The following is a 14780-nucleotide window of genomic DNA, read 5'->3' as shown; positions in this document are numbered from 1 at the left end:
AAACTGGCAGGTAGATCTGTAGGACCGTCACTAGAAGCAGGATGAGCACCCATACATAGCCTTGTCATTTGCTTCTGCTAATACACGAAATGGAAAGAGCGTCTAGGATTTTGCAAGCACGAGACGGAAAGTTACATACCAGTTATTTTACTGACAGACAAATCTCAGGAGGTTGCATGGACTGTCCAAAATAACACCAAAATTAAGAGGCTGCCATTCACCATCTGTTTGCCTCTCCCTCAGGAAAAAAAGTGCATATCACAAGAAGAAATGGAGCCTGGCTCCAGGGAAGAGGAAGAAGGGAAGAGAGGAAATTTCCACGCAAATTCTAAGTGAATCACGCTGCGATGCCCGCGCCTGGCCGCACCGGCCTGCCCCGGCAAATGCGAGCGGTTCTGGAGCCACCGTCCCTCCGCCACCCCGGCCGGTGGCCCGGCCCGGCCCAAGGGCTTCCCCGCGTCGGAGGGGGGGGTGAGGAGGAAAGAAATACAGCCACCTCCGGCCAGCGACACGGAGGGAGCCCCTTCCCCGGTGCCCCCGAGGAGGAGGAGCCGCCCGCTCGCCCCCGCGCCCTCCCCTCACGGCCCGGCGCCCCCGGCGCCCGGCAGCGGCCCGGCGCGTCCTCCCGTCGCCGGGGCTGCACCGGCGGGTGGGCTGCGGCCTGCGCCGTCCCAGCGAAGCCTCGGCGCTCTCGTAGTCAGAGCGGCCCGGCTCCCCCCCGCCTCCTCCTCGTCTCTCCTTCCCTCCTCCTTCCCTCCCCGGCCCGGCCTTCAGCTCGCACTCACCCGCCTTCCTCCTGCCTGCCCGGCCCGCGGTGCGTGTGCGCGGCTCTCCCTCTCAGGCTGCCCAGCGCGGCGGGGGCGGCCGGGCGGGTGGGTGAGTGAGCGTGCGGGAAAAGAGGCGAGGGGAAAAGGAGGAGAAGGGTGGGGAGGGAAGGAGAGAGGCGGCGAGGAAGGAGAGAAACGGAGGGGAGAAACCCGCAGCGGTGCTCCTGGCGCGGGACGTGCGGCGGCGGCCAGTCGGGCGCTCGGGCGGCTGCTCCGACGACCTTTACGCGAGGGACGGGCGATCTCCGAGCTCGGGGCGCTCCGCTGCCAGCCCGGCCACCATCTTACATTGGGGAGACTTGCGCCGGACGCCGCCCCCGCTGCGCGTGCGCTGCCGGCAGTGGGCGGGGAGCGGCGCGGGAGGGGGGACGGGGCGCGACGGCACCGGCCGCGACGGCGCGGGGCATGACGGGGCTTGTAGGCGGCGGCGGTGGCCCGGACAGCGCGGGAGGAGGTGGAGGCGGTGGCGGCTCTAACCGGAGCGCGGTGCTCTTCCGCCGGGTCGGGGATTTGGATTTCTCCGCCGGGCAGGACCGTCCCACCGCCCTGCTCCGGGAAGTCCCCGTCCATAAACTCCCTGCAACTTCAGCTACCTGTTGCTGGACATTGAACGGTGTGGTTTTCAAGCAGTGGGTTAATTTCTTTAAAAATATATTTTTATTCTGTCATTGGCGTTGCTTTGGGCTTTTTTCCCCTTGCCGGGTCGAAGCGATCCCGTGTACCTCTCCGTCGGACTTTGCCGGTTGGTGGCTACAGCGTCGGGGGATGCGCTGTGCTGCGTTCTGCCAGGAGCGCCTGGCGCGGCTGTCAGCGGCTCGGTCGGGGCTGGCCGCGCTCCGCGAAAGCCGCCCCGGGCAGCTCTGCCTCACCGCGCCCGGCCCCTCGCCCGCCGGCGGAGCGGGACCGCGCCTGCCGCCGCCACAGCCGGCCGGCCGCGCTCCCCGCCAGGCCAGGCCACCCCGCGCCGCCTCACCCTCCTCCCGCTTGATTTTCACTTTTTATTTTGTAGAAACTCAGAGAAACTGTATTGCTTCTATCCCCTCTTTCTACCACAGACACCCTGTGTCGTGGACCTGTTCAAATTGCACCTATATCCCTTTCTTTTTTCTGTGATCCCCAGTGTCACCTCGTCACCTCAGCTGACAGAGAATGCTTTTACTCATCGCCTTTATAGCTCTCTTGTGGCTTTCCTGGCCTGGCATCCTTAGCTCTCAGGACAGCCAGCCTCATCTTAGATGTTTAATTATCAGTTATCTCCAGTGCACAAACTATTGCTACTTGTGCCATGACAATATACACAAGTATATTTCGCCTGAGAATTTTACGTATTTCAGCAGTTGATAGGACAAAGAGGTGTTCATCACCGAATGCACTGGCACAACCATTACATTTAATGGCATGGATTTTTTTTCTCCTGTAATTTTGTTTCTTAGTTTGAAGTATTATACCAGTACAGCTTTGTACAATATGCCTGTTCAACTGGAAGTGGAACTTGTGTTGACACAGCTTATCTCCTTTCTAAAACAAGTTAATGTTACCTTGTAACATTAAATATTATGCATATTAAATTTTAGACTGATATATGTATCTCCCCCACAGGAAAGCTCTATAAATTAACTTTACTACTTCTTGCTGTAGGCAAGACCCAGGTCTGCATAAAAAGATATGCTGTTTTCAGCAGTAGTCTTGACATGTGAACTCAAAACCAACGTTATTCAGAAAACAAAGCATAAAATGGAATGCAAACACCTATATATGTGAGAAATCCTGTTTCTCTGCATATATCTTAGACTGTAACATGTACTTAATATATCAATGTTAAAGTAACTAGTCAGTATATATTAATCAAATTCAGGTGAATGTATGTATATAACAATGTATTTCTCAAAAACTTTATTATTTTCACATTTTCCTATCAACTGATATATAAGCCATTAGGTTCCAGAAGTACCCATTATGTAAGTAACTTATGTAAGTAATGTGATTGTTGACACACCTAATAACCAGCAACATTTCCTATTGAATAAAAGCAAGTACTCTGACTTGGAAAGAAAGGTTAAAAATAATATAATTAAAAGCTGCAATTTTGAGTCAGAATTGAGGCTGTTAATATTAAGTGAATTCTGTGCTTTCTTTTAATTCACAATTAGGGAGTCTTTCCCTTAGTAAAAATTTGTTCAAATCATGTGACCGAGACCTGCATGAACAGATAGCAGCAGCATCCAATAATAATGCAGGAAAAAAATCTACATGGCTGAAGACTACTCTGGCTGATGTTACCAAAAGTTATCCTGCTTCCACCTCTTATTTAATCTGGTAAGAGTAATTCACTTGGCCATCATGTGGCCATGTTAAAGTTTTAAGATGTCCTTAAATTAATTATTTTATTACTTTTAAGTTATTGTAATTGCTTTCATAAGGTTACTTAACCACATTTTGACACCTTATTTACTCTTGGAAATGTTTGGGTTTCGTTTTTTTTGAATGAGTCTGATAACTCAGCAGGACTGTTTCTAAGAAATCATTTCCATGATCATAAAGAAAAGCTTTTGGAATACATTTTCTTGGAAATAACCAATATGCACTAGCTAGAGTAAAAATGTTTGTTCATATGATTTATATATTGTGGTTTAACTCCCAGTTCCCTGACATTTGTTGCATACGGACTGTCATGCATGTACTGGGAAATTGTTCTCCCAGACTGATCCACAGTAACTGTCTTGAGGAACAAACATAGGAACCCACTAGGATTCTGCAGTTTGGTTTGAAGCCAAGCTCTTTTCAGGATTCCTCCAGTGTTAAGCCACCACCATTTCAAATGGCTGCCAACCTGTTTGGAGGAAACAATGGAGGGTCCAGAGAATGGACTAGAGAAAGACATGATGGTGGTGTACTGATACTGGCAGGAAAGGAGGAGGTGGAGATCAAGTAATTCCATGCCTGGTTGGGATAGAGAGTAATTATGCTGGGACTTTAGGATGGTAAAGGTTGCAAAGCAACTGCACAGACTGCAGTCTGCAGCACATTCAGCAACAAAGAAACAATACAGCCAGCACCTCTACATGTTGACTTTCTGCTCACTGGGATTGATAATGGTCTACTAGTATGTGCTAGAAATATTTATCACACGTATATTTCACTGTGTTGGTACTGAAGAAAATTTCCAGTTTTATAAAGTTCATGACCCCAAGCTCTGCTGGCAGCAGTGGCTGAATGTATGTGCCTATATTTCAAGCTGAAAGTTGGGTTTCATAAATAGGAAAAAAAAATATTTTTCTTAAGCTTCTGCAAAGCCTCATAGATCGCTACAGAAGGTTCACAGATATTATTATAGAATGATATACAATGGCTAATAACAGGTTTTTTAGAAATTCAGTTTTATTTATTGAAACAGAAATAAGAACTGTTCTGCAGACTGCAATGGATGTTATTGATGTGTCCACTCCTTTTCTCACTCTTGGAGGTCCAAACATCTTTCTGCTTCTCTGACTAATGATGCCTTTTACTTGGCAAATGCACTGGAGAAAGGAACTGCATGATTGTTCTAACTGTAGAATAATAAGAAAGGGCTTTGTTGGGAAATTAAGGGCAGGTGGAGGAGCCTTACAAACACTCCAATCGATATTTGCTGCAAGTGGCAGATGTTCACTATGTCTTGTTGGAAATCCATGAGAGGAGAAGGAGATCTCTATGCTGCTCAAGAACACAAGATGAGAGAATTGTCCTGCTCGTTCTTAAATGAGAGAAAAGAGTGGTGAAAATAAATATATTACAAAGATAATGAGAGAGATGTATCTTTATGTTTTTGAATTATTAGGGGGAAATGAGAACCTCAGTGGGATGCTTCAGCCAATTTTTTTTCATTACAACCTTATTTTTTCAGCATAACTCTGGCACAGCACACCTTATCTGCAAAGTGCACCTATCTTTGCAAATGAGAGCAGAAATCATTCCTGTTTTGTGGTAAGGGTGTAGTGGGGATTCCCAGGAAGCTCCCACTATTTGTTAACCTCAGAGTGCACTTGAAGTAGTGGCATAACATCCTAATATTCTTCAGAGGACTGGGTTTTTTTCACAATTTACAGCAAATCTTCCTGGGTGTTTTTTTTTCCCTTGTCCCAAACTCCTCTCAATCTAGACACTCATGTCCAAGTTAGCACAAGTTGTCATAAACATCCTTCTAGCTCTTTTTTTGCCTTCTGGCTCCTGTGCTGAAATCCATTCACAGAATCCTTGAATTTCTCTTTCCTATCCTCTTTCTTTTTTATTCATTAAGCAACCTCTTAGGCTAAAGTTCCTCATCATAATGGGGCCTTTGTTGTCAGAGATAAATTGCAATTATTTGTTATTTCTGCACTGAACTCAGTGCCAATGATCATAGGCTTTCTTTTTTTTTATCAATTTTGGAATGTCATTCCCATCTGTTTTTCCAGTTTGGGCTTCCCTAGGAAGTGGTTGTTCTCAGCAAACCCCATAATGTGCAAAAAAATAAGAAGCCTCTCTCTCTACATCTCTTTTCTGTAGAAATCCTGTGCTGGTCTTGGAAAGGGACGGAGGGAAGAAGATGCTGGGCTAATGAGAGAGACAGTTTCCTGTTACTGAATAGTAACAGGACTGGAGTTGGCAATTTTATGTGCACCTCTGTAGCAATGCTACCTTGAAGTATATTTCCAAGAGCTGAGAAAAAGTCTTAGAGCAAAAGGCAATGGATAAATCAGAAGGATGAGCAGCATTGCATAGAAGGGTACTGAAGTAATTCCATTGCAGAAGTGAGAGAGAGCATACACATAATAAACCAAGAGGGCTGCACTGCTTTGCTCTGTGCATAAAAATGGAGCACAGTCTTTGGCCTAAGATCTCCTGTAACACATGCAGGTCAGCATCATGTGCACTAGAAAGGAACAGACTATAAAGCAATTGGCCTGAATTCAAGAATTTGATATTGCTGAATGTTTGATTACAAGTGTTTTATAAACTCAGCATTTTGAAATGTTTAATTTTGGTAATTCATCTCATAAAATGTGAAAGGAAGCTAAAGAATGCTGAACAAATTATAAGCCAAAGTATATTTGCTATTGCTTTTTTTTTTTTTTTTTGCATTTGATGTTGCAATAAATATGCCTGCCCTGCAATCTTGTATTCCTTTTAACTCATGGGATGCTGCCACGTTATTTGAGTGGCAGGAAGAGCAGCAGTGAGCCCAGATGCATAGCAAACAGCGCAAGGTGGGAACACAACATTGGGTTCTTGTTTGTGGACCACCATGATGACCACAGTAGAGAAGGTGGCACTAAACAGATGGAAACAGGCTCATGGTTCGTACAGCTCATTTTCCCTTGCCAGTGATGGCATCTGGATACCACCTAGCTTAGAGTTGCAGAGCTATGACATAATATAGGACGTGATAGGAATACTTCCCTCAGCAGCATTTTCAGGCTAACCACCTTTTTGGATTTCAAACAGCTTTTTCGTAACCTCAGTCTTCGCATTTCAGTTCAGTGGTTTGAAAACAGTATTAGTCCTACAACTCCGTATTTGAACTGACATCATTTGACAGCTGTAGTAAGTCACCTGGATCTGTTACAATAGAGGGGTTCAGCAATTGACTTCCCATGGATAAATCTTTCACAGCTTATCCTGTTCTGGCCTCTTAGAAGTCCTGGAGGTCCTGTTCACATCCCTTCAGTTCTTGTAGAAAAGCCAGGGTTATTTTGCTTTATGGTCCATTTCTCAGGAATGTCCCTCTCTTGCATTCAGTTTGACTAACAGTCACAAATAGTAATATTTGAGGCAGTGCCATAAAGTTTGGGCTGGATGTGCTGATACACATAACCCATGAGACAATATCAGGGAGGGAAAGAGGTGGTACTCAAAAAAAAAAAAAAAAGTGTGCATCTGGAGGAACACTCACATACTGGAATTGCAATGGAAGCCATCAGCATTCAGCAGAAGAGATTAACATACTTGGTCCAGATGATCTTATAACAGAAGAGGACACTCAGGGGCCAGACAGCAAAGAAACCTTATCACATTATACAGTGAGGGAAAATTATTCAAATATGGGTAGGATCCTCTCATAAACTGGATGCAGCTCATAGCTGAGGGCTAGTGAATCCTGGGTTTCATCCATGCAAAAAAAGAAAGTCCAGCCACTTTAAAACAATCGTTACAAATACGCTCAAGCCAACTCATCTGAAATATTTGAAGTAACATGCCTGTGTAGACAGGACTTCATTATCTTACTTATTATTGTTTTCAGGGAGTCATCACCTGCTCTTTAAAGCAAAACATACATTACAAGACAGAATGATTGCTCATTATTGTCATATTCCTTAATTACCATCTATATTAGTGCATTCAAAGGAATGTATTTTTCCTCTTCTGTCCTTCTCTGCCTTCATCCAACAGCACTCAGCATTTTCCACAGAGCTCAAAATTGCTCACATTCTTATAAAAATGCCTCAGCCATATGCGATTTGCTGAGATGAAATAAAAAGTGCATGACTTGAGAAAATGCAATACTTTCTCCTGCATATTGATTCCATGGCTGCTGTATAAACAGGAACTGTCCATTACAAGAACTTCCACTGACTTTTTTTTGTGTTGGAGCTCATGTTCTGCATAAGCCAGGTGTGACAGCAGCTCACCTGTCAAGAAAGTATGACGTTGCATTAAAGGGTTGACGTGAACTTTGACACTTGTAAATATATTGTACCAGCCAAGCTCCAGCTGCAACCTTGCAATTTTCCAGACAGATATATTTCCTTTTGCCAAAAGGAATGTAAGCTACTGCAGCTAATTTTACACTGTACAAATAATGCTGATAGAGAGACAAGCCTGAGATTAGATAGGTTAGATAGGCAAAGTAATAGCTTAAGTAGGAAAGCCAAAGCATTTATTAATCAGAAATATGAATTATGTTCCCTAAGGAGCTGCAGGAAACCAGCTGTAATGAGGACAAATGAAAGATCTGAGAATAATTAGATCAGTTTTGCACATAGGCAGCACTGTAACTGAGACTCTTTATGATAGAGATGCTTGTTGTACAGAGAAATTTGGCTCTTATATTCTGATAGAGAACATTTCCTCTTAGCTTGTGCTTGACATGCCGACAGAGGGAAGGTTGTGCTGTGTGCCTTGTGCTGCTCTGCCTTCTTTCCCCTCTGCTCCATCTTTCCCCCAGCACACTTTACCATGACTGGACCAGACCAAGAGCTACTATGGGTCAGGAACATATCCAGGGGGAGCAGGGACCAAGCTGGTATCCTGAACACATTTTATAGATTAACCAATACACCTAAAGCATGGAAAGATACTTTTCTATTTTAATACACATTTTTTTATTCTTCCATATGAATTTTAAAATTGTACTATGTTTTCCTTGGCAACATTTTAAAATCATTGGTACATCAGTGTATGAATATGAGAATTTCCTGCTAACAGGCCAGACATGGAATTAAAGCCCTGGGTAGACCCATTTTGTTTTACTCCTAATAATCCAGCATTTGTGGGTTTTAAGGAATGATAAATTGCCTCTTCTTAAATAGGTTATATTAAACTGTAGCCAGTCAGCTCTGGTAGGTACCATAGTTTGCTAAAGCAAATAAATCAGGTGCTGATTTTTATTTCAAATTACTTTTTTTTTTTCTCCTCTTTACTTTCTTTATGTTGCTACCGTACTTAGGAAAATTAATTTTTGCATGGAAAAATTCTGAAGCATGGAAAGCTTCAGAACTGATGTGCCCCAAACATTTCCACTGATAGTGTATTGTATCATGCATGCCTGAAGTGTTTATAATTTGTTTTATGCAAACCTTCATATGCTGTACTGTGCAGTTGTCAGATTGTCATGGGAAGAAGGTAGTATATGCTCAGTGTTTTGTGTGGTTTTAGTCCATGCCTAGCAGTATTTCTCCTGACTAATACACAAACCAGTGTAATGTCTAAAAGCCACAGAATTTCAAAGTTTTAGGTGTTTATATTTGCATGGAATCCCATGAAAGTACCCTGATTTCGAAAACAACTGAGCATTTGCAACTTCTCCTGAGGTCAATGAAAACTCATGTTCTCTGAAAGATAGTTCCATTCTGCAAGTTTCCACACAGGACTTCTATGTTGAATATTAGACCTACACTGTGGAAAACACTATGTACAATGTTATGAGCATTAAGATTAGATGGGGAGCCAGCTGCTTCCCATTTGTGGAAAAAGACTTGGCCAAAGTCAGGGACAAGAGAGAAGTGAGTTGCTGGTTGCTTGCTTCTTCACTCCTCTTTGCAGATAGGAACCTAGACATTGGACTTCCTTCCTCTGCGTAATATATACCTTTCCTCATTCTTCTGAGCAGTATATACTTTGACTCATCTCAGGCCTACTTCAAAGACACAGAAATCAAAGGGAACACTCTCAGACCTTTCCTACTAGAGTGAAGTCATACATTCTCACCTCAGGACAGGTAAACAGTGAGTTATCTCAGCTGAACTCTTAGTAAAAACAAGGGAGTTAATTTTTCATCGTCAAGATCTCATTAAAATTCAAGTTTATTTAAATTTAATAATTTAAGTGAAAATGCCACTATGGATTTTTAAAAAAAAAAACATTTTAAAAAGTAAAGTATCTATTTTTTGAGATACGTCTACTTTCATGCACAGAAATAGCTCTCAGGTCTCAAAACATGCAAACTGCTGAAAGAATAATAGTTCTGGTGTACTCCTATAAAAAGCAAGACCAGGTGGCCTAATCGAGTTTTATTAGGTATTGCTTTCTAATTGTTGACATGACTGAGCCATCAAAGCTGTAAAAGGTGCTTGTCTAATATTCTGAGCAGTGTACTTCCATAAGAAAACTTAGCTCTGATACAGCATTCATCTTTAATTGATACCTTTCCTCTCAGATGACTGTGGAATTAAGATAATAAATAGAGTAAAATTTGTTTTTCATGGCTCATCTTCATCTTACGTAGAGTTTTAAAGTTTAGGTATGTCCTCCTTATAGGAGGTCTGCATGTCTCAGTCTGCAGAGGGCTGACAACTGCCATGGAGCAGACTGACAGCACGATTACCTGCAAGGTGTGCCCTATTGGGAAAAAGCTGAGCTTCAGCAGTTTGGTCATGTCACAGCATGTGACAAAATGTTACCAAAGAGGTGATTACTCCTGTCCTACCACACTCCTTGTGTCAATTGGTTCTAGCAATGGCAGCCATACTTAAATTTAATAACTTCTTACAAAGCTATCTAAGCCATGATTTGCATGAGAAAATGCGGGATGTGGGCAGAGAAGCATGGTGAGAATAACACACACTGCCCTGTGTGGTACTATAGCTGAGTGTGCACTTACTGTACTGCATTGTATTCTTCCCCTTGATTTTAAATACCAGGAGTTAATAACTATCCCCTTAATGCTGTCCCAGTTTGTGTTTGCACAGTATTTAAAGAGGAGGTAAGTTGCTTACAGACAGGGATTCCTAGAAATGAAGTAGGCTGTTAACTCTAGAGGGATACCAGATCCTCAAAAAGCTAGCTTCTTGTCTCGTGTTATGCGTGAATGTTGTGTGAGGCAAGACTTGGAGTCAGATCATTATTTCATGGAGCCATGAATAGAGAGAAAAGACATAACTTTCAAACAAGAAATCAGTTTATTGAGAGCACTGGGGCTGTATGACTCATTGAATTATCTGAGTAGGCAAACAAACCAGAAAGTATTGAAAGAATAGCTGTGATCAATGAAAATAAAAACATGATTTTGTTCTTGCTGAAATCAGAAAAAAAAATCCACTCTATGAATACAGATTGCCTAGGTTTTGTATTTCTGTAAAGGAAAAAAGTTATAGCTGGTCAGGTTGACAGAGCTGGTAATTCGCTTTGACATATCGCTCAGGCTTTCAAGAACTCTCCAAAGCAGTTAACACGGAAGTTATATTTTTTTGTGAAAAGAAAGTGAATTGATATTTGAGTCAAACACATGCTGATGTGTTTGACAAAAATACTTGATCACTGAAACAAATCACAAGAGAAATATTCTTCAGCTGGTGGTCAGATTAGCCTTTTGAATGGTGGGATTTTCTCTGCCCCATTCCCTGGCAGGTTCCAGTTGCATATCTGGTGGAAGTTTAATTATTTTCACAAAGTTAGGTGTCACTAACGAGAGACTGAGAGTGTAGAATGCCAAAGACCCCTCCAACATTCATGGGAGGTAGCAGTTGTATATTAAGCTGGGAAGAATTTAGCAAGCCTCACAACCTGAACGAGTAATCTGAACTCCTCCAGTGAAAGGGAGGCATCAGTCTTCCCTACAATGCTTTTCGGATCTCACCTCAAAACTGACACTAGACTTCCTGAGAAGTTCTGGGAAAATATACTTTGAAACACATTTATCATCATCCAATATGAAATAATGTCAAACTAAGACACCCAAAAGGCATAATCAAATCCTCATTAAAACTATGGCCATCTAATTTTTAGGGGTTTCTCATAGCTTAGTGTCCTTGTGTAGTTATAGTCTAAATATACCTGCAAGCAAACCTTTCCCTCAGTGTTTCAGAATGAGTCAGTACCTCAAGCTTCTCCTTGGCTGGACCTCACCATAACTACTTGTTTCTGCAGACAAACTGCTCATTAAAGAGGACTCAGAGTGATGCATAAGAAAAACAAAATTATATTGTTAACAGGCAGATGCCCAGAAATGCAGCTAAGTGATGCAAATACAGCAGGAAAAGACTTTAACAGATATGTGACTCCCACTGAAATAGTTTGACATCAGAACCGATTAATACAATTTCTTGTTCCAGAAATTGAATTTGTTCAGTCCATGTCCTTTAAATTCTTGCTCCTGAACATAATTCTTCCTGATTCTCAGCAAACTTACATGAAACAAAAAAAAAATGCCCTGGAGTGGAAAACAAATCTTTTCTTATGCTACCTATTTACACAGGTTTTTTTTTTTTTTTTTCAAATAAGTTATCTCACAGCGTCACGACAGGGAAAGTATTTCAGTAACAAATTGTTAGAAGTGCACAAACTGTATTTTGTGTACAGGATGCTTCTTGTCTTCTGCCCAGAGAGCCCCAAAGAAGTGGACAGTGCTGGGAGGATAATTAACAAAATGGTAGCATAATCTCTGAAGCAATTTTACATTACAGTAGAGATGGCATTGCAAGATACTCTTTTCCTGAGGCTTATTGGTTCCTGTATCAATTTCACTCAGTTTGTAAGTATAAAGTAATGATTTATTTCAATTTAGCTTAAATTGACTCCCTCTCCCATTTCTTGCATTATATCTAGTTACAGAAACCCTCTGCTTTTCTTTAATAGCAGAGAGATTTTTGTGCAATTTTAGACATCTTCAGTGTTGCCCAAGTGAACTCATTATACTCTCGTAGCTTTGGACTTATTCCAACCCACCCATTCTTGGATGGGAACCCAAAAGAATGAAAGAAGTATATAAGTGAGCTGCAGAATATATACAACGTGCTTTAGAAAGTGCTCAGAGTGAATTACTGGATAAAGCCTCAATTTACAAAATTGGCAACTTGCAAAAACATCAGCCATCCTTAAATCTGATACGTAAATCCCAGAACAGAATGAATATCAATAAGGCAGTTGATGTGCCAAGACTTCTATTTACTATATCAAATATCTTCACTTTGCTTATGCTTTGTTTTTCCAGCATTTCCTTGGTTGTAGGTTTCTGCACCTCTTGTTGTCAATTACTAGCAGCTACATCGTTACACTAATCAGATCACCTTCTGGGCTAATAACTGCCTCATTGCCCTCAGTAGCTGAATGGACAAATTATTACAGAAAAAGAAAGATTATTTGTCATTCCAGAATAGAGAAGAAAGAGAAACAAAACAGATAGCTTTAAGGGCCCCAAAGCAGGAATTAGGGAAAAAATAACTCACAATACATCACAGAGCCAAGAACGCTATTTTGACTTTACCTCTGAAGCCTGAACAAGGATCATACAGACCTGCAGGATATTGCTTATCAAGGCATTAATTTCTGGTCAGATGCCTATAGTCACTAATTGTCCTCACCTGCACAGGAAGGGCAGCACTTGCTGTTGTTTGTTTCCCCCTGCTCCCTGACCCCAAGGAAGGTGTTCATATAACTTTGAGAACTTTTAGCTCATTGTTGCTTTTGATTAGATAAACCATGTACATGAGCTAGCGACAACCTCACACAGTTTCTTTGATGAGCTTAGATACCATGGTGACACTAGAAATATCTAGGCTTGGAAGACAGAGAAATTACAAAATTGTTTTGTTGAGAAATGCTGCAGGGAAAGGTCTCAGACCTTTTTCTAAGATTTGATGCCAAGCTAACTATCTCCATGTATAAAGCATGCTTTTTGCAGCAAAAACAGGATTATAGCCAGCTAAGAAGTTTCTAGGAAATTTAGCCAGCATATAAGACTATTCAGGGTTTTTTACTCTGCCAACAAACATTAAACAAAAATACATTATTTTTCCCATGTTCAGATGATGGGGCCAGGCTGAAGAGCCATTCAATCAACATTCCAGGCCTGCTGTGAGATGCTATACCCATTTTTACAGAACAGTAAGCTGATATGCACAGAGTTAGTATCAGTCAAAGCAAGAGCTCCAGGAAGTCATATGGTCTAATCAGTAGCCAGAAATGTTTCTGGCTTTTTGGGAAAGAGGCATATTTCACAATGCAAGGACTGGTCTATTTATGTAGATGCACTTCTACAAGGCAACTTTTTCAGTTTTAGCTGCAATGCTGAAAAGCCTTTTTTCATTTTTCTCCATCATGTGATAGAGATGTGAAAGATGTGATCATAATGACACTGAAGATTAAAGGTAGGAAATTAAGTAGGGCCTCTTAGGCATTTGAACAATACTCTTTTTTTTTGGCTAATAATTATTCTTCCTGGTAATAATAACATGTAAAGACAGTAAATTATATCATCATCGTTATCTTTGTATCTTGATGTATGATTTGACTATGAACCACTAAATAAAGTACTATCAAAATTAAGAATGTTACACCTGTAGCATATCACAAACCACCTACAAGTTACAAAGAGTAGATTCCCACTGTGCAGCTCATTTTAATTATTATTAAGAGTTATTTCCACCGATAGAAATTAGTGTAGATCTCTCACCATACAAACAGAATCCGCTACCCTACAGGCAGTTTGGAACCTCCTTTCCCTGGAATCCAGGGGAAGTAATATCCATCCCAGGTATTTAGTGTCAGCCTACCTTTGATACTTCAAAAATTTCTGTCTAGTAATTAAGGATGAAAGACATCGTGCCCTGTCTTGAACCCATCTGTGTTGCAGAACTTGCTGAGAGCTATTGTTAGAGAGAGGAATGAGGTATTCTTTCCCTATAGTGACTTGTGAAAAATAGACTACCAAACCAGCCAGTGATCCTGGGTAAACAATGGGAACCTAAATTAAAGGACAGCAGATAAAGCAAGAATAAGCAAGAATTACTATTCATGGACTTCCCTATTCATTAAAGCATGGATGGATGGATGCAGTTATGCCAATAAAAATATGTGCAGAATGTATGGTATGGTGTATCTAGATGCCTCTCTTACTTCATCCATACTAGGAGCCGAACTGTCACAACTATTTTGCATTAAAATATCACATTGCTGACAGAGAAAGAATATAAGAAATGCTGTGCAGCTGGAGCCAAATGTGGTATTTTTTCTTCTGCAGTTCAGCTGCCCAATGACCTACCCCTTGCCATCCACTATTTCAGGCTTTTTTTTTTTTTTTTTTTTTTTTTTTTTTTTTTGTTGCTATGTGACCCTAGGTCAATTGGCAAGGAGAGGAAAGAATTATCTGGAAATTTAAAATACTAAATCTGCAGTGGTTAGAAAGGATTTTTTCCTTCAACAGAGTTTAAAAAAAAGTGGGTGCAATCTGACTGTATCTGAATGCCAAAAGAAATATGACAGCTCTTAATGCCTGGGAAA

General features: G+C 41.5%; 1 protein-coding gene across 5 annotated transcripts in view; it reads right to left on the bottom strand.

Annotated features, from left to right (window-relative positions):
• Positions 1-1092, bottom strand: part of CNOT4 (CCR4-NOT transcription complex subunit 4) — a 75213-nt gene extending 74121 nt beyond the window's left edge. For 4 of the 5 annotated variants that reach the window (XM_053977734.1, XM_053977732.1, XM_053977733.1 and 1 more), the window contains exon 1: positions 786-868. The gene's annotated coding sequence lies outside the window, so the exon portion shown is untranslated. Of the gene's footprint in view, positions 1-785 lie in introns of all 5 variants that reach the window. The other variant, XM_053977735.1, reaches the window with a different exon arrangement.
• Between the last annotated feature and the right edge of the window lie 13688 nt (positions 1093-14780).

The sequence above is a fragment of the Vidua macroura genome, chromosome 5 (assembly GCF_024509145.1).
Source record: "Vidua macroura isolate BioBank_ID:100142 chromosome 5, ASM2450914v1, whole genome shotgun sequence".
Classification (NCBI taxonomy): Eukaryota; Metazoa; Chordata; class Aves; order Passeriformes; family Viduidae; genus Vidua; species Vidua macroura.
This window is presented reverse-complemented; position numbering and strand designations above follow the sequence as displayed.